Here is a 20,422-nt window from a genome sequence, read left to right on the forward strand (position 1 = left end):
ACTGATTTTGGATATTTGTACTTTGATAACCATTAATCTGCCCTTCAATGTTGACCATATCCTGGATCTGCTCGGGGATTCTTCAAGTCCCGCCAAATTATGTGTGACGTCATTGCGGGCACAGCGCTCCAGCTGCACCGTTCAGGATCCCAGCATCTGCATGTAAACACGATGGTGCACACAGCAGCAAGCTCAGACAGCGATGACAGTTTAATTTTGAACGTGTCTGAGAGCTCATATGAGGCTGAAGGATCGGTTTATGTTGTATCTGTTAGAAGTTTAGGAATTAGGTGCGTCAATATGGGCGATCATACGGTCATGTAGCCAGTGGTGGAATGGGAATAAAAATCATCCCGGGACTCTCGACCGGCCCACTTCGGTACCGCTAGTAAATTGTCAACGGGGGGAGTGGGGGATGTCAGGGGCGGCGGGTGCTGTAGATAGTAAATGTAAATATGTAAATATTTGTGTCACTGCATCCTGGTAAAATACAAATATAATGCCGAATTGACATGAAAGTACTGACAAATATGAATATACTGTAGTCAACTTCATTAAAACGTTATTAACGTGCCTAAACTCAGTAATTCACCATTTCTACGCATGACAACACACTTTGTCCGTGTTTGGCTCTCTCGCTGCACAGTGAAGCGTTCCCGCATTGACGTCACTTCCGGCTTCCCCCAAAACTTCAAAATGAGTTGAAGGAATTTCCCCGCGATGTTCGAAATTATTGATATTTAACGGAACGGTATCGCTTTTTATTTTTTAAACTGACGGTTCGAGATTACTAGTAGCCCAATATTTCATTGCACAACAGTTGTTGGGATGCTGTCACAGGCTCTTTAAGTCTCAGGAGGGAGTGTTTCAGTTACAGTATCACAAGGACATCCCTTTCCTCTCCCTTTCATTCAGTATTTTGTACAAAACAAGATTGATTATGTTCCTTTTCTATGTTGACCTTAACAGATTTAAAATAATATATCACTATCCCTTGAAAAGTGTTTAAAGGTGACATGTCATGCTTTTCCGGTTATTACCCGTCCCCTTGTGTGTTATGAAGGTTTTTATGCATGTAAACGGTGTGCAGAGTCAAAACCCTCAAAGTACACCATGTAGGGAGTAAAACTCTAAAACAGAAAATACCTCCCCAAAACGCCTCGTTGGAGATACGTCACTGTCCATTTGATTCTTCCGGGGACATCATGATGTTATGTCGTCCCCGGAACGAAATGGACCAATCCGTGGAGCCGTTACGTTACGTCCGCGGAGCCGTTATGTTACGTCCGCGGAGCCATTACGTTACGTCCGCGCTGATTGGTCCAAATTGACCAATCCACGGACTTCCTCACACACTCAGTGCATGCAGCTCTGCTGATCTCTCCTCCCTGGCTGCAGGCTGATAACAGACAGTTGGGATCGCGGCGAAATTCTCTCTGCAGACCCATTCTCACAGCGTTTATCAACCTTTTTCTTACTCAATATCAAGCCACACTTATTGTTTTTACTTCGGCTGTGACTTTGTGTGTGCTCAGGGTGAGTTTGGCTGTGTTTCGCTGTGTATCGCTAAACAAGGAAATCACACCTCCACGGAGCTTAGCGCGATTCACAACGTCCCGACTGGTCCCGACCAATCGGAGCACACTGGGCTCACAGGGAGGGGGGGGGCAAGAGCTGCAATGAGCCGTTTAGTGGAGAGAGTGAATACTGCTGAATACACATACTTTACAGCAGGGGTGGGGAACCCTCGAGGTAATTTATAAACACATGCAGAAAAGAAAAAAATGAAAAAAATCTAGACCGCAAAAAAATTAAACAAGCGAGTGCCTGTTTTTCCTGGCCAAGGTCAGAGTCCTTGAACACAACACGAGCCCAACGTGTCATCACGTGGTATATGTCTCGTCTGACAGGGGTGTAGTTCTGACAGAGAGCACCAGAACACCGCTCCGGCACTTCCAAAAATTGCAGTACCCATAAGGAGCCGTACACATGCCGCAGTTTTTGCGTGTCTGTGTCTTTAGTTGAGAGCCCAGTGGCGATCTGTTCATGACTGTCATCCTGATCATACAGTCAATAACTGTGTTGTTATTAGCATCTGGTTAGCTAGCTATGCTAACGAATATAAGAAGCTTTTTCTACAACCAGTGAGGTAAAGACACATCTTTATATGATCATTATTATAAAAAAAATAAGAGAATAAAGTAAACAGGTACAAAATACTATATGACAGAAAAAAAAAGTTGTTATTAATAAACAAGAATACAGTTTGAAAGGGGAGTGATTTGTAAAATATCCATAAAGAAAAAGAAAATCTGCTTACAGTTCTGTTTCATATGGGTGTTGAGAGATGTATCCATAGAGCTCCTAATGTTGCTCTCAAAGTGCACCAGATTGATGCTTTTAACATTTAAAAAAAAATCTTCCCGGGGGAGCATGCCCCCAGAGCCCCCTAAAGGAGGTTAGGTCCCCCCCCCCCCCCACTTAAATCATGTCCACATGGATAGGAAACTAAATACATTTGCACACATCTTGTGTCCATATCTTTCTGTTTTGGTGGTCATGCCACAACCGTGCACGTGCATGCATCATCATGGCAAGATATCTGGATTAAGAGATTGCTTTTTCTTTGCACAGCATGAAAGAAAGGCCAAATGAATGGGCTGTGATTTTAGTTTTTTTAAGCAGAGGTCAATAATTTGTACGGCCCTCGGAGGATGTTGAAAAAATTGAAATGGCCCTTGAGAGGAAAAAGGTTCCCCACCCCTGCTTTACAGAGATGCTGTATGCGAAACCAATGTGAGTTTGGAAAATTGCACAGTATAAATCTATTCTAGTTGACCACAACAATGGAATTATGATCAGTGGAAATGGCCATGACATGTGACCTTTAATGTTTTGATAATGCTGGAAACCACTGTATTGTGTGTTTTAGGCTATCTTTGCCAATAAAATGTATTAAAATCTGAATTACATAACATTGTATTGGCTGTCAGTCATGATGGAAGAGTAGACAAGTTAAGTTACAGCATGTCCACCATCTGCATATGCATTAAGCCATTTGCATTAAGCCCTTACCACATTGTGCCTCATATACTGTAAATGTTAGACCCAGTGACAGGCTGGCATGAAATGTCTTGCATAATACTTAGTAAGGAGGCCATCATATTTTTGACTCATGGCTGAAGTTAAGTTTCTCCAGCTCTCCCCAGGTTGGCAAAAAAATGCATCTCAAAATGCATCAGATTGATGCTTTAAAATATGGAATATTCAACATTTTCTTCCGGGGGAGCATGCCCCCCTAGAGGGATAATATCCTTCTCACCCTTTTCACCCCTGACCCGTTTTCATGCCTGAAAATAAACCGCATTGGGGGAATTTCTTTAGAAAAAATCTATTACTATGCTCAGAATGATGTTGAGCACCTTAAGCTGATCAGCAACGATGTATTTGCAATTTAAGGGCAGTCTTTTGATCCCAAGCACAACCATAAAGCAATTTGAATTTGTTACGACTCTAATTCAGTGGTTCCCAAAGGACAAGTAAAAATCTCAAGGTACACCTATTGTGCAAAATAGCCCTTAGAACACGTGTTATCACTCATATCATGTAAAATATCTGTAAATGTGCATAATTATTTACTAATGCCAAATAAAATGTGACAGACAACTATATTACTCATTAAATATTTATTAACGAAATATTTCAGAAATTTATTTGAAACTTTATCAAATTAGGCTTCATCAAAGCAACATTTTTTTTAATATATTACATATTACTTTAAAAAAAGTAATATATTACACTACTTCGTTACTATCTACATAAAGTAACTCGTTACTTTACTCGTTATTTTACTCGCCGAGCACGTACGAATTGCGCATGCGTGAGTGGCATTAACTTTCCTTCGCTTTCACGAAGCGATTAAGATCGGTTGAACCGTTGAACCACAACGCTCATAATACCCATGGATGGTTTCCGCTCCGCAGGAAACGACAGCTGACAGCGCGCGACAATTGTTTGGAGGTTTTTTCGACCTAGAACGATCCGATTGGATTTAATTGATAGTTTTTGTGGACGATCCCCCCCCCCCCCAAAAAAAACAGCTCTGCTGTCTGGGCCCCCCTGACCGTGTGTATTGACTGGAGTGACGTAGGATTACGAACGTGCATTCAGGAATGCAGCAGCCTGCAGTGGATGCTGACAGTCGAACAGCGGAGGAAAAAGTGGATAAAGAAACAGGAAAGAACGGTGATAATACTGAAATAAAGCACGGCCAAGGAAGGAGTGGAACAACTGAAACTATAAACAAGGATGATAAGTGTGTTAAATGCGACACTGGGGAAAAAGAGCTTATACAGTGCGAACGGTGTGACGAATGGTCTTGCTTCAAATACCAGAACATACCGGCAGCCATGGGTAAGGCCATAAACAAATTTGCTTCATTACATTGGTACTGTCTATCGTGTGAACCTGCTGCAATCCAAGCTGCTAGGTTACCTACCAAGGAACTATTTAGCCAACTGTCGATAGACAAAACAGCCGAGGCGATTTCGAAAATAGTGTCCCAAAAAGTAGAATGTCTCCTGGCAGACGCAAAGCAGCAGATACACATTTCATATGCCGACACAGTGAAGACCTGGGCAGAAATGACCAAAGCAAGTGAAACATCTGCACCATCAAACTTCAAGAAAATAATGAAAGAAGCTAGAGATGAACAACTGAAGGAAACAGATGATCGTGAATCCAGAGAGAACAACCTGATCATTTACCAAGCAGATGAAAGTACTGAAGAAACGCCGGTAGAGTTCTTTGACAGTCTTTGTGAAAACATTTTTGAAATAGGGAAAGTTCAGACCAAACAGGTTATCAGACTAGGAACACAGGCTACCCAGGGCCCCAAACAGAACAGACCATTACATATTGTACTCAACAACAGGGATGACAAAGAGAAAATATTCAAGAATGTGAGGAAACTAAAAAAACAGTGAAAAAAAGTATCAGAGAATAAGCATTTCAAATGACTACAACAAGGAAGATCGTGAACTCATCAGGAATAAAGTCGAGGAGGCCAAGGCAAAAACAGCAGCCGATGAGTAAAAAAACTACGTCTTCCGAGTTCGCGGTCCACCCTGGAACCTGCGACTAGTCAAACTAAGGAAGCAAGAATAGATCTCGAACCCATAACCCAATATAGAGAAAACGGACACCCAGCAACCACCAATAACAATGTAATATTGACAACTGAAAACCAATCTGAAATCAGTGACCAAGAAGTGAGTGAAAGCCTGTCAACCATAAATACAACCTCTGTAGATGACTCAGCTGACAACATTGTAGGGACCACAACCAACAGACATAATCAATGGCGAACAATCTTGATCAACTGTGGTGGCGTAAAGGGCAAGACCCCCAACCTGCATGCTCTCATCGATGACAGCAAACCAGATTGCATAATTGGGAATGAGACATGGCTAGATGAAACTATAAAGAATGGTGCAATATTCCCCAAACACTATACTATCTTTAGGAAGGATCGCAATATAAACGGAGGTGGAGTCTTCATCGGCATAAAGGAAGGCTTTACAGCAACAAGGATTGCAACCACAGACACAGAAATTGAAATCATGTGGGTCTCGGTCAAGGTTTCCCAAGCGAGAAAAACATTCTACATTGGTAGCTTCTATAGACCACCAGGTGATCATCGCACCAAACTGGATGAGCTTCGGAAATCAATTTCTCGCAGACATATTTTCAAGGCAAATGGAGTTTACCTGAACAAGTCAGGAGTGAAATTGTTTATCTCTAACATATTCAACTGCCTGCGTCATCAATCTGTTCCCTCTGCCAAGGACAAGCGGCAAGAGGAATCAAAACAGGAGAAAGACACAACACATCGCGCAGAAAACCCTGAAGAATTATCACTGCACCCGCCTGAGGAATGTTCTGATTATGGGAGACCTATGAGACACATGGAGGAGTCTCCACTGCCCGTCACCCCCACCCCCCCCCTGTCAACGCCTTTGAGGATACTCCGTTCACCCTTTCACCCTCGCCCACCCTCCTGGAGATCGCTGAACACACAAAGGAGATACAGAGGGTTGGCACCGATTCCTTCCTGGAGTTCAAAGACCAAACTAAGGCGATACGCAGGATTGGCAGCATGTCCTTTACTCCCGCTCCTCAACGACGCCCACCAAAATCACTGCAGAGATGCGCACCATCTCCCCCGTCTTCATCACCGCGCCTACGTCAACCACCTCCCCTCCCTTCAAGAAAGCATCTGCAGTCTCCAAAGCCTGATAAGGATGTGTGTGTACTAGGGGTGTAACGGTTCACAAACATTTCGGTTCGGTACGTACCTCGGTTTTTTGGTCACGGTTCGGTTCGGTACGTTTTCGGTACAGCAGAATTTTTTTTCACAAAACAAAACATATATATATATTTTTATTATTATTATTAAACTGTGAATAATGTATTCACTCAAATAAATACAAAATATAATAAAATAAACATTAAGGTGCAGCATTTCGATGAACTGAAATAATCTGTATTTGAACTTTACTGTACTAGTACTCACAAAACATAAACTATTAGTTTTGGGTTTTTAATTATTATTAAACTGTGAATATTCACTCAAATAAATACAAAATATAATAAAATGAACATTAAGGTGCAGCATTTTGATGAACTGAAATAATCTGTATTTGAACTGTAGCCTACTGTACTAGCACCTAAGCAGCCAGCTTGACATTATGACTTGCTTGTCATTGTATTTTCATGTTTTTTTAAATAAAAATGAACTTGTCCACATTGCTTGCCGAAAGGGCAGATCTGCTGGCACTAACAATGTCTCCTGCTGTGGAGAACACCCTCTCGCTAGGGACAGAGGTAGCAGATACAGCTAGGTAGCGCTTTGCTAACATGGCAACATAAGGATATTTGGTGTTTGTAATAGCTTTGGCTCGGTCTGATCTTTCTGCGAGTGGTGGAGGCTTAAATGCTAGTGGGAGTTGGGTTTGCACTTCAGTCTTTTTTCTTTTGGTACCGGTGATATTCACGTTCGGGTGATGCCTTTTCAAGAGTGTGCACGTTTGATGTATTGCCAGCCGCGTAACCAATTTGTGTTGAACAATGCCGACAAACAGCTTTGGTTCGGTCCACCTGTCTTTGTCCGTCATCCTTGTACGTAACTGCGAAACCAAAATGTTCCCAAACCGGAGACTTCAATGATGCTGGAGGATTTTCGAGCTCAACTTTATCTGCGTTCGCCATTAATTTTTGACAGTACCTCAAATTACTGACTACATTTGAACGCATCCCTCTGACCAGCTCTCATAGTATGCCTCTCATCCAATGAAATGACTTGCTCGCTCTATGACGCGTTGAACCCAATGTGAGCAAATTACTCTGAATGCTGCGACGCAGCACCTGAGATTACTTCCAAAAAGTTATTCACGTTCTCAATTTTTTACGTTTAACGTTATATTCGTTCGGTACACTTCGGTACACACCTGTACCGAACCGAAGGGCCCGTACCGAATAATTTCGGTACGGGTACGTGTACCGTTACACCCCTAGTGTGTACAAAACACAACAAACTCTTACTGATATGAGCTGGGTCCAGGCTCAAGGGCGTATGGCACTCTCAACTCTTTCCAGGAAATGTCGGGGCCCTGCCTGCCAGTAGCTTTGCCGTTATCTGTGTTGATAGGTAATAGATTAAGAGCGGTGAATCATCTTAGAAACAGGAAGCGCTCAAACGTTTGTGTGAGTTTATCTAATTTAGCAGTGATTCCATGTCAGCCACAGCTTGTTACAAAAAACACTGATAGTGTGTTTAACAAACTTAAACTAGCTTTATTAAATGTCAGGTCTTTGGCAGGAAAAACATTTTTAATCAATGATTTTATCACTGAGCACAATCTCAATTTTATGTTTTTAACAGAAACTTGGATTGAACAAAATAACAGTGCAGCTGTTCTTATCGAATCAACCCCTCCCAACTTTAGTTTTATGAGTCAGGAAAGAATGCATAAGAAAGGGGGTGGAGTTGCTATTCTGTTCAATGATTCCCTTCAATGCAGGAAGACATCGTATGGACATTTTTATTATTTTGAATATGTGGCCCTTCAGCTGAAATGCTCCTTTCGAGCTCTGTTCCTAAATATCTATAGACCACCCAAATACTGTGCAAGCTTTTTTGATGACTTTACTGAACTGCTGTCAATAGTGTGTATTGACTTTGACCGTCTAGTCATTGTTGGTGATTTTAACATCCATGTTGACAACCCCCAGGACAGAGGGGCTAAATAACTGTGTTGTGTTCTTGATAGCTATGGACTGACTCAGCATGTGACGGAGCCCACGCACAATAAGGGGCACACTCTGGACTTAATTATCTCAAAGGGTCTGAATATCTCTAAGGTTGTGGTGACTGATGTTGCACTCTGACCATTCCTGTGTTTTTTTTGAGAGCTCTATTTCTGTTCACAAAAATGTTCAAAAAGAGATAACCACAAAGCGATATTTAACTGAAAATACTAGGGAAATGTTTACTCTGAATTGTTCTTCCACACTTGCCCCTGCTAACATCTCAGTAAATAAGCTAGTAGATCATTTTAATTCAAAAATTAAAAATGTTATAGATGCCATTGCTCCAACTAAGGTAAAGGAAGTGTCTAGCAAGAACATATTGCCATGGAGAAAGGCCATGACCGTGAAACCAGAAAAAAGAGAATGTCGAAAAAAACAAATCTCCAGGTTCACTTTGAAATCTATAAAGAGAGACTTGGCCTTTATAATTTGGAATTGAAAAACGCATGACAATCGTTCTTCTCTGACATCATTACCAAAAACAAAAACAATGCACGTGCCTTGTTTGCTACCGTCGACAGACTAACTAACCCCCCAGTGTCAGTAGCCTCTGAATTTCTATCCACCAGGGCGTGCAATGATTTTGCCTCCTTTTTCACTGACAAAATTCAGAAAATCAGACAAGCAGTCAGTGCCTCTGCATCAGGAACAGCAAATGTGTTGTCTCTGTGTCCACTTAACATCAATTCAACCACCATGACACAATTCCATCAGATTAATGATAAAAACCTAGAGGACATTATACAACTTCTGAAATCCTCCTCCTGCTGCCTTGATATTATTCCAACAGGATTTTTCAAAGATGTTTTGCCTTGCATGGCCTCAGATCTACTTCATATAGTAAACAAATCTCTTCACTCAGGTATTTTTCCACAGGCCCTGAAAACTGCAGTCATTAAACCGCTCTTAAAAAAGAATAATCTTCTAGATGCTTCAGTAATGAATAATTACAGGCCCATATCAAACCTCCCATTTCTAGGTAAAATCATTGAAAAAGTTGTTTTTCAACAGTTGAGTAATTTCTTACATTTAAATAACTGTTTCGATGTGTTCCAGTCAGGCTTTCGTCCAAACCACAGCACTGAGACGGCTCTTGTAAAGGTCTTTAATGACATCCACTTAAACACAGACAGTGGCAGAACTTCAGTGTTAGTATTATTAGATCTCAGTGCTGCGTTTGACACTGTTGACCACAGCATAATACTAGACCGACTGGAAAACTGGGTGGGACTTTCGGAAACAGTTCTAAATTGGTTTGAATCATATTTAAAGGACAGAAACAACTTTGTTTCTATAGGTAAATACACATCTGAGTTGACAAATATGACATGTGGGGTTCCTCAAGGCTCCATCTTGGGGCCTCTTCTCTTAACCTGTTAAACCCCGAGCCTGTTTTTCAGGTTTCAGGCTCGAAAATGACATTCCCAGAACAAATGACTATAACTTCATAATAAGGTTTATATGAATAATTGCTGTTATCAAAGCAAGGTTACATCTGTGAGTTGGATGTAGAAGTGTCAGAATCAATATAGATTTTTCTGTGTCAGAATAAATTCAGATGGAACATAGCAAAAAAATGTAAATTCCTGTCTCCGCCTAAAGAAAACCCATTACTTATAGTGAAGACCAACCTTGAATGATGGCTTAGTAGCCTAAAAGCTTTTGGAATCCAAAGTATAACATATAATAAGTACCCTGTATCAAGATTGACGCAAAACAAGTGACATTTGACCTTTTTAGAGAGATTTATGAAAATAAAGTCCAGGCGGAATAAGCTTTGGGCACATTTGGTTCCATCAGTGCCATTTGACCTTTTTCAGGTACCAGACTATAAAAATCATTGTATTACATTGAATCATCACTATAGATTAGGTATTCATTCCACCCAAAACAAACAAAACATTTTTTTTTTTTTTAAATAATTTTTAAAAATATATATGTTTGTGTGTGTGAGTGTGTGTGTGTACTAGGTGTGTGTAAGTGTAGGTGTGTGTGTGTATGTGTAGGTGTGTAAGTGTAGCTGTGTGGGTATGTGTAGGTGTGTATGTGTAAGTATAGCTGTGTGTGTATGTAACTGTACCAACGCACTATACAATAAAACCACACTGTAGGTCATTGTGTGTAGGTGTACTTGCACAATAAAAAAAAACGGAAACATAGGTAACATTTGACTCCAACTGGGGCAGATTTATTTCAAACATTTTACCAACACACTATAGGCATGTAAAAACAAACATTTTACCAATGTACTATACAATAAAACCACACTGTAGGTTTGTAAAAACAACAAATATTTTACCAACACACTATACAATAAAATCACACTAGGTATATAAAAACAACAAGTATTTTTTTTTAAATAAACACTCGCAAAACGTTATACCTACCTGAACTTTATACCTACCTGAATGTTCCAGTATTTAGGTCGTGCCACTCCCTGAAACAGTTCTTTTTGACAGTGAAGCACAGAGGGACCTGGCACTTCCTGCAGTACACAGGTGTCTTCACCCTTTTGAGTCCAGCATCTAGGCACCTCCTGCAGTTCTTCCTGACCTTGGTGGCATCTTCCCCATAATACTCGGACATGCATGTGAGTGGTGGAGGAGGGGGTGAGTGGTGGAGGAGGGGGTGGGGGTGGGGGTGGTGGAGGTGCAGGGCCTTCAGCAGGGCCTTCAGCAAACTCCAACAATTCTGCAGCAAGCTGCTCCCTGAAAGTCTTCTGGGTGTGTGGCTTTGTCCTGCTGGGGTCACTCCTCATCTAACAAATGTGGAAAAACAAAGAGATTAGATTAATTCACTGGCTTATACTTATAGGATAATATTAGACTATAAATGAATAATATTACACCAAATAAATAAGTAAACACATGTATATTCATTCACTGGCCATTCATTTAGAAAATGTAACTCCAAAAAGACAAGAAACACTATTTAGCATTTTTCCTAATCATTCCTGTAGCTTCTTGGCTAAACTAACACTGTGATGCAGTTACATTACATTACATTACATTACATTGCATTTAGCTGACGCTTTTGTCCAAAGCGACTTACAATAAGTACATTCGACCAGGAAGACACAACCTTGAAGAAAACAGAATCATATAAGTACATCAGGTTCCACCAAACACATCAGGTTCCACCAAACACAAAAGTAATATATAAAAAGGATAATATTGGACTATAAATGAATAATATTACACCAAATAAATAAGTAAACACATATATATATATATATATATATTCATTCACTGGCCATTCATTTAGAAAATGTAACTCCAAAAAGACAAGTAACACTATTTAGCATTTTGGCTAATCATTCCTGTTGGCTAAGCTAACACTGTGATGCAGTTCCACCAAACACAAAAGTAATATATAAAAAGGATAATATTGGACTATAAATGAATAATATTACACCAAATAAATAAGTAAACACATGTATATATTCATTCACTGGCCATTCATTTAGAAAATGTAACTCCAAAAAGACAAGTAACACTATTTAGCATTTTGCCTAATCATTCCTGTAGCTTCTTGGCTAAGCTAGCACTGTGACGCAGTTCCACCAAACACATAAGTAATATATAAAAACAGAGAGATTACATACCTTTCCCGTGGTGGAAGTTCAACATCCGAGTCACTACTGTCCGGATCCAGGTCTGGCTGGAGGAGATCTTCATCATATGACGAAGAGTCATCTGGTATGAGCTATCGTCAGCTAGCATCTCTAGCAGCTGCTCGCCTCGGTGGTGAAGCTCTCCCTTCTGGCTGCGTAATGGAGCCGGAGCGGGCGTAGTTTATACTACGCAGGATCATATCTTTGGAACCCATTGGTCGATTTGGGTGATTGACACCTTTTCTGAACCGTTAGAGCCAATAGAATCGAGTGACAGTTAGTAAGTCCCGCTAAACACTTACGTCAAGTAGAGAGAGGTTTGCGTAAACAGCACGTGAGACAGCATTCGCTTGGGACTGCGAAACTTTATACCTACTCTGCTGCCATGAATGTAATGATAGATTATCAGGAACAATTCTAAAGTGACTAATAGACATTGGATTATCCTTAAACAGCGTTTGTATTCCCTTGAACACGAGCTTTGATCACAAAACAGCAACGGTAAGACATAATTATTGTTATGGTTTTGAAAACTGTTGTTTTTTTTCTTCTCTGTTCTGGCTGATATCTCAGTGAGTTTGTGTCCTACAGTGATGATACTTATAATAAAATAATCTGTGGAGTATCAGCTTTCAGATGATATGTAGTTTGTGCAGAAAATATTAAGTTTTAAAGATCGTTTTTGCTAGTTAGCACCGGAAGTAGCATCTGCCCGTTTTAGCTAAGGGCTAATGCTAACGCTTGTTGTGAGACTTGTGATTTGTTTCGGTAAAAATGGTTCGTATAGTCAGTTAGCTGAGATTCTTCTCGTTAATCTGGTATAACACATTAATAGGTTTTTAAATATTAAGATGCCCTGAGACACAGTGTCGTGAAAATAAAACCCAGGGTCCCCGCCGGCGGGGACCTTCGGGCTTAACAGGTTAAACATCTACATGCTACCACTGGCTCAGATAATGAAAAACAACAAAAATAAGTTACCATAGCTATGCAGACGACACACAAATGTACGTAACAATTTCACCAGGAGACTATGCTCCAATTCAAACACTGAGTAAGTGCATTGAACAAATCAATGACTGGATGTGTCAGAACTTTCTCCAATTAAACAAAGATAAAACTGAGGTAATGGTTTTTGGAGCCAAGGCAGAACGTATACAAGTTAGCGCTGAGCTTCAATCTGCAATGTTCAAAACAACAGATAAAGCCAGAAATCTAGGTGTAGTCATGGACTCTGACCTGAGTTTCAACAGTCACATTAAAACAGTTACTAAATCAGCCTACTATCACCTAAAGAATATATCTAGGATTAAAAGACTAATGTCACAGCAGGATTTGGAAAAACTTGTCCATGCTTTTATCTTCAGTAGACTCGACTACTGCAATGGTGTCTTCACAGGTCTCACTAAAAAATATATTAGGAAGCTGCAGCTGATTCAGAACGCCGCTGCTCAAGTCCTCACTAACACTAAGAAAGTGGATCACATAGGGGTGTAACGGTTCACAGAAGTCACGGTTCGGTTCGTACCTCGGTTTGGGGGTCACGGTTCGGTACGGGTTCGGTACAACAAGAAAAAGCAAAAAAAAGTCCCAAATGTATAATTCCAGGTTTGTTATTTATTTTTGAACAGTAGTGCAAGTGTCAGTTTAAAAATAAGGAACTCTGACATTTTTAATAATTAACTGTATTAAACAGTTAAAAACAAACCACAAACAGTACCACACACACTCAGATGGCCATATTATCTATAATGGCTGATGTCAAACAAAAAGGTTTCATCAAGCTGTAAAACTAAAAAGAATGTCTTGAAAATATTACATCATAAATAATAAGAAAGTGTTTCAAGAGCGCATAGTCGTTGAAAAACATATGCCAAAAGCTTCCGTTATTTATTTTGGTCTCTCGGCTTTCATGTCTATTGGTTTATTAAAACAGCGGGGAGAAGCTGCTGAACTGCTGTTGTCTTTTGCCGGGCTCCGGTGATTGGCAAATCTGGCTGATGCCTTCTGGTATGATTTAGCATGTTTGGCGTGTGTTACCATTAGCATACCGCACCGCTGTCTAACAACGCCGACACACCGTCCTCGTCTGATCCACCACTCGTGCACTTCATTGTTATTGTAGTCCACAGGGAACCCGAAATGTTTCCACACAGCTGATTTAAAAGAAGCAGGTGGGTTCTAGCTCCTGTGTGTTATCTGAAATCGCCAGACTAACTTTTCTTCTTCTTGTATTTTGTTGGTTTTGTTGTTGTGTTTCTTCTTGTTCTTCATTTGTTGTTTAAGGGCGGCTGACAAACAGCTTTTAGGCGCAAGACCGCCCCCTGGATTATAAATAGTGTAGTGGTTACTGCCCTGAATGACTTTTTTCCCACTCGTAAAAAAAAGGCGTATTCGCCGTGTGACTGCATGTGCCGAACCGTGACGTCCGAACCGTGACGGTACGGGACGAATACGGATACCGTTACACCCCTAGGATCACATCACTCCTGTTCTGAAGTCTTTACACTGGCTTCCTGTGTGTCAAAGAATAGATTTCAAAATACTGCTGCTGGTTTATAAAGCACTGAATGGTTTAGGCCAAAAATACATTTCTGACCTCATGCTAAATTATGAACCATTCAGATCTCTCAGGTCTTCAGGGACTGGTCAGCTTTCTGTCCCCAGAGTCAGAACTAAACATGGTAAAGCAGCGTTCAGTTATTATGCTCCAAATATCTGGAACAAACTCCCAGAAACCTGCAGGTCCGCTGCAACTCTGACTACTTTTAAATCCAGGCTTATCTTGGGGTAGAAATCCATAACAACCTGAAATTTGGCCAACACATTGGCCAAATTGTAACACAGGCAAACCGTTCGCTCGGCTTCCTATGCCAGAACCTGCGACGCTGTCCCCAGAAACTGAAGGAGACAGCTTTTGTGGCCCTAGTACGTTCTAAACTAGAGTTCGCCAGCTCGGTCTGGGACCCCTACACTGATAAAGACAGTGATGCCCTGGAATCAGTACAAAGAAGAGGTGCAAGATTCATTTTTGGAGATTATGAATGGGACAGCAGTGTCACAGAAATGCTTAAGCGATTGAACTGGGTGGAATTAAGTGAAAGGCGGCGATTGGCTCGTTTGGTTCTCTTCTTCAAGATTGTCCATAACATCTCAGCCATTGATGCATCAATGTACCTAGAGCCAGTTAGAAGAAGTGCAACCCGCAAAGCCAACTCTTTGAACTTCGAGCGAATTTTCGCAACTAGTGACACTCTTAAATACTCCTTCTTTCCGAGAACAATCAGAGAGTGGAATTTGCTACCAGAAGAAGCTGTCATCGCAGAAACCGTGGAGTGCTTCTGGCAAATTTTAAGAGACATTTAGCGGGGATCATCCATCCCCCACTGAGCGTGATACCTCTGGGTTCTGCTCAGTATTAATCCAGATCCAGCAGGCGGCGGTAGTGTGTATTTGTCATTCAAAACAGCCAACAACCGGAAGACAGAGAAGAAGAAAAGACTACGTGATATAAACAAACAACAAATAGCGTGTGCGGTAGCTTCACCTTAGCATGTGTTCTTTGCAGGTGTTTGTTGAGGTTTGACGTGGTGTTTCTAGCAGTGGATAACAGCTTCTGGCCTGGACACAGTTTGCACCTCACCGTCACATTCCTGTCTATTCTTCGGACGAACTCAAAATAATGGGCATACCTCCACCCCTCGAAAGTTATCGCTGACTCAGCCATGTTTATGCAGCACTGCACGTGGAGATGTGGATGCACAAATTGCGCAGATTACGTACATATAAACCTACAAAGTACTGATATAGTAAATTCAAAAATAATTATTTTTGTGTAGTTGTATATTGCAATAATAACGTATGGTTGTCACAAAATCCCACGGCACACCCGGACTTGCCTCACGGCACACCGTTTGGGAACCACTGCTCTAATTTAACCCTCCGAAAGCATGCTGAGACTCATGGGTAATGTATCTTAGGTCAATTGCCAAACCAAACAAGCAAAGAAAAAGGAAAAATAAAAACAAAGATGTTCAATTATAACTGATGGCCATTACTTATATGTATATGTGAAATTACCCAGGAAACCCATAATGTTTCTATGTTGATGAACATTGATGAGATCATTAAAGGCCTGGCACACCTGCACAGCTGTTTTCAATCAGCGGCTGATTAGTGCTCTGGTTCAGGTCGGATGGAGTGATTTAGTGGAGGTGACCAAAGTTTATTTCCTAAAAGAATGATAAGGGATAATTTATCCTCCACTAACAGGTGCAACTAAACAAACAGGAGAGAGGGAATAATTTGTACACACCCCCACACTCAGATAGGGCCTAATCAAGCTGATTAAGTGAAAACACCTCGGAGAACAACGGGTGTCTATGGGAATTTAAAAGAAGTGTTCAAAAGTACTTTCAGAACAAACAGCTCCTGATAATTGGTAACTACATTTAACATGTCTTTATGGAGTTAATTAGGTCTTTATATGCAGTTTTATGTTAAACATAAACAGCACTGTTGCAAAATCAGCCAAGATGAGGATCCTCTAAAAAATAGAGAATGCTTCATGTTAAATATGGAAGGCATCCATAACTATAAAATGCATTTCCTGCTGAAAATGCGTGTGAATGCTGTAAACTGTGTACATTTGTTGCTAAATGTAGCTGAAAATGCAGAAAAAGTTAAATATTTTATTAGTTGAATAGTCTCTGTAGCTGCTTTTAGCTGTGCTTTAGTGTGTTGCTGAACTGAAATGCATTGCAATGACTTTGTTGAAAACTTGAAAATGAAATGTTGAACTGAAAGAGTAGGAAAAATAGTGGAGAAGCTTAATATGTAAAATAAAAGGTATAAACAACAAAATGTATAGCCTCAATGTCCTGAAATAACTGAATAATGTAAAAGTTGAATGGTTTCTGTAGCTGAAAGTAGGCTGAAGGAGTTACATTTAATTAGTAGTGAATGAATATGTATTAAGAAGAGAAAAGAAAGCAAAAATGCTTTGAAAAGCAGCAGAATATTTTAACTGAAAACGTTTGAACTAAAACCATACGTCACCAATAATGTATAAAATATGTGGAACATGTTGAAGTCAGTATGAATTCTCCATCAGACAGAAAATAATAGGCTGAGACAGTTGTTGTGTTTGTGTTTGAGGTGACAATGTTATCAAACACCTGTGTGTGAGCCCAGAGATCAAAGGTTACCATGGTTATGTGCAGTGATCAGTGAAAGGAGAGCCTTTCCATTTTTCTGAATGAGAAATGAACCTCTTACATTTCTCAGGGTTCTTACACCTTTTCCAAAGTCAAATTCAAGCACTTTTCAAGCATTTTCAAGGTGCATTTTCCAGCTTTACATCTTACAGCTGTTGTAAATTACATATTTATATACACATACTCAAATGGTTATTTCCCTACCTCGCATTAAATCAGATGTTCTTTATGCTATAAACAACCAAATGTGTGTTTCGTGATAGCCTTCTACACGAGGATGAAAAATTAAAGAAAATAAAACTAAGTTTAATATTTCAAAATGAGTGACCCATCTGTATGTCCCATATAACCTGTCTGAGCCAATATAAAACAATCAGCCAAATAACTTTTCAATACATTATTGATTACTATTTTTGTGGTACTTTTAGGTTGGCAGTAAACACAAGTCAGAGGTACATGGTGTACTTCTACTCCACTACAGTTCAGAGGTACATGGTGTACTTCTATTCCACTACAGTTCAGAGGTACATGGTGTACTTCTACTCCACTACAGTTCAGAGGTACATGGTGTACTTCTATTCCACTACAGTTCAGAGGTACATGGTGTACTTCTACTCCACTACATGTATTTAATACCTTTAGTTACTTTACAGATCAGGATGAATGATGTGAAATCTAATCAAAATCTTTAGTTCCACCTGGAGTAAATTCACAAGCTACCCTGCAGTATACAAAGTCATTCAAACTAGCTGCACCTTTACCAGCTTTGAGACCACTTTCATGATCAATCATTATAAAACATATCATATATATTATTCTGAAATGGACCAATCTGCACAACGACTACTTTTACTGTCGCTACTTTAACTATATTTGGATGAGAATACTTTTCTACTTTCACTTGAGGAATATTTTGAATGCAGGACTTTTACTGTGACAGAGTATTCCTACACTCTGGTACTTCTACTTTTGCTAAGTACAAGATCTGAGTACTTATAATTTCACTACAAGATCTGAGTACTTATACTTTTACTCAAGTACTCGAGTACTTATTCCACCTCTGGTAGCGTATTAGTCTGAATTGTAGCCACAAAATCACGCAGAGCTGCATAAAAATAGACTCACAATGGCAACAAGTGGAAAATAATATTTACAAATGTGTACAATGATTTGTAGGTAATTTTGACTACTCAAGACACCTGACTTATACCTTCAAAGGAAGACTGTGTTCATTCTACAATTACATGGGATTAAAGCAACATGTAGTTTTACTTGTATAATACTTAAATTTGATATAAAGACAGTTTGTTTTCATCGGTTTTCAAATAAACAAAGTCTTGGCTTTCAGAATATTAAACTTGTTTCGGCAAATTCAGATGATAAATACAACTTTGAAGCTTCGGCATAATTACAAGTGGAGAACTGAGTAACTTAAATCACAGCAGGCATAACAACAGCTGGTGTTTCTTGTGAGTGTTTCCCCGGGAAACAAACGCAAAAATACACAAACACACTCGCGAGCTTCCCCCAGACCTAGGGGTGTAACGGTTCACAGAAGTCACGGTTCGGTTCGTACCTCGGTTTGGGGGTCACGGTTCGGTACGGTTTCGGTTTTTGCTGTTATTTATTTTTAACCATCGTGCAAGTTTTGGTATGAAAATAAGGAACTCTAACATTTGGAATCATTAACTGTATTACACAGTTAAAAACAAACCACAAACAGTAACACACACACTCAGATGGCCATATTATTTATAATGGCTAATGTCAAACAAAAAGGTTAAAAAGCTAAAAAGAATGTCTTGAAAATATTAAAATAAATAATAAGAAAGTGTTTCAATCACAATCAATAAAAGGCAATACAGAACTGTATAACATCTCCTGATGTCAAAATATAAAATAAATACAATAATATAAAACAAAATAAAATCTGTACCTTTTAGGAGCAATGTCTAACATGTGTAATTAACTTGGGAGTGTGTGAGGCCATTATGCCTAAATAAAGGTACTCAAGCTTTACTCTATTTTCAAGTTTTTCTTCAAAAAGATGAGTTTGTCTATGTTGTCAGTAGTGAGGGCAGATCTTTTGGCGGTAACTATGTCACCTGCCGTCGAGAAAACCCTCTCGCTGGGGACTGAGACTGACTCGGATGTGATTGAGCATGTTTGACGTGTTACCACTAGCATACCGCACCGCTGTCGAACAACGCCGACACACCGTCCTCGTCCGATCCACAACTCGCACCCCATCATTGTTGTAGTCCACAGGGAACCCGAAATGTTCCCACACACCTGATTTAAAAGAAGCAGGTGGGTCTTCTAGCTCCTGTGTGTTGTGTGAACTCGCCATAGATACTAACTTTTCTTCTTCATATATTGTGTTCGTTTTGTTGTGTTTTGTTCTTGTTCTTCATTTGTTATTTACGGGCGGCTGGCTTTTAGGCGCAATACCGCCCCCTGGATTATATATAGTGTAATACTGCCCTGAGTGACAGACTTTTTTCCCACTCGTAAAAAAAGGCGTATTCGCCGTGTGACTGCATGTGCCGAACCGTGACGTCCGAACCGTGACGGTACGGGACGAATACGGATACCGTTACACCCCTACCCAGACCAGTAATACAAACGAAGATGTATCTTCGGGTCAATGTGACTGATTTCGAGAGAGCAAGTCACATTTGGTTTAGGCACGAAACATACTACCAGTAGAAATACATTGCTTTCAAAATCGCTCTGTGTCGAATCAATAGATTATATTTCGTGACTATAACACGAAATGCCGTGAGTGCTTCATCCTCTGAACACCACACGATGGCGACTGTAACGCACATAACATAGGTACGCTCCTCTGAAATGATTGTCCCCTGCAATTATTATTATCCCTCAATCGAGTTTGCTAATCAGCTCGCTAACGTTAGCTTAAACAAACGTAACATGCAACGTTAGCCTAATCTAAAATGCTCTACTACGTCGTACCTTTCATGTGGCTCGTCAGCGCAGACTCTGGCATCGTTATTTTTGCAAACTTTGCAGGAGGCTACTCGTGGGCTTGACCCTCGACTTAGCCATGGCTTATATTTGTCTTCTGCTAGCCAACGCTCGTTTAAACTGCAACCTCCTGGCACAGTCATCTATCACTCATCAGAATGCCCAGGTCACACGTAACACAAACACTTGCAGGTCGCGCGCATAGCGCGGGAAGGCCGCAGCGGAGCTGTTTTAG

The sequence above is a fragment of the Gymnodraco acuticeps genome, unplaced genomic scaffold, assembly GCF_902827175.1.
Source record: "Gymnodraco acuticeps unplaced genomic scaffold, fGymAcu1.1, whole genome shotgun sequence".
Taxonomy (NCBI): Eukaryota; Metazoa; Chordata; class Actinopteri; order Perciformes; family Bathydraconidae; genus Gymnodraco; species Gymnodraco acuticeps.